The sequence below is a fragment of the Trichechus manatus genome, unplaced genomic scaffold (genome assembly GCF_000243295.1).
Source record: "Trichechus manatus latirostris isolate Lorelei unplaced genomic scaffold, TriManLat1.0 scaffold00108, whole genome shotgun sequence".
Classification (NCBI taxonomy): domain Eukaryota; kingdom Metazoa; phylum Chordata; class Mammalia; order Sirenia; family Trichechidae; genus Trichechus; species Trichechus manatus.
The window spans coordinates 7588039-7589491 of NW_004444044.1; positions in this window are offsets into that span (position 1 = coordinate 7588039).

Genomic DNA, 1453 nt, shown 5'->3' on the forward strand with positions numbered 1-1453 from the left:
AACAAAATTCTAGCCAATAGAATTCAGCATCATATCAAAAAAATAATACAGCACAACCAAGTAAGATTCATACCAAGTATGCAAAGATGGTTCAACATTAGAAAATCAACATAAACCACCAAGTAAATAAAAGAAAGAAAAGAATCACATGATCATTGCAATTGACACAGAAAAGGCATTCGACAAAGTCCAACACCTATTCCTGATAAAAACTCTCAATAAAATAGGTATAGAAGGGAAATTTCTGAACATTATAAGGGGCATCTATGCAAAACCAACGGCCAACATCATTCTTAATGGAGAGAGGTTGAAAACATTCCTGTTGATAACAGGAAAAAGACAAAGATGCCCTTTATCATGACCCCTATTTAACATTGTGCTGGAAGTTCTAGCTATAGCAATAAGGCAAGAAAAAGGAATAAAGTGCATCCAAACTGGTAATAAAGAAGTTAAACTGTCCCTGTTTGTGGATGATATGATACTATACATAGAAAACCCTAAGACTCCACGAGAAATCTACTGGAACTAATAGAAAGATTCAGCAGAGTAGCAGGATACAAGATTAACATACAAAAATCAGTTGGATTCCTAAACACCAATAAAGAAAACGATGAAAAGGAAATCAGGAAAACAGTACCATTTATAATACCCCCTAAAAAAATAAAATACTTAGGAATAAATCTAACTAGGGATGTAAAAGACCTATACAAACAAAACTACAAAACACTACGGCAAGAATCCCAAAGGTATCTACATAAATGGAAAAACATACCATGCTCATGGATAGGTAGACTCTACATGGTGAAAATGACAATTCTACCCAAAGCAATGTACAAATACAATGCACTCCCGATCCAAATACCAACAACATTCTTCAAAGAGATGGAAAAACTAATCATTAAGTTTATATGGAAAGGGAAATTACCCCAAATAAGTAAAGCACTGAAGAAGAAGAAGAAGAAAGTTGGCGGACTCACACTATCTGACCTCAGAACCTACTATACAGCTATGGTAGTCAAAACAGCCTGGTAATGGTACAACGACAGATATATTGACCAATGGAACAGATTGAGCACCCAGATTTAAATCCATCTACCTACGGTCACCTGATCTTCAACAAGGGCCCAGAGTCCATCAAATGGGGAAAAGACTGTCTTTTTAACAAATGGTACTGGCAAAACTGGATATCCATCTGTAAAAAAATGAAACAGGACCCATACCTCACGCCATATACAAAAACCAATTCAAAATGGATCAAAGACTGATATATAAAGCCAAAAGCTATAAAGTTCATAGAAGAAAAAATAGGACCAACGCTAGAGGCTCTAATACACGGCATTAACAGGATACAAACCATAACTGTCAACACACAAACCCCAGAAGATAATCTAGATAACTGGGATCTTCTAAAAGTCAAACACCTATGCTCTTCAAAAGACTTCACCAAAAGAGT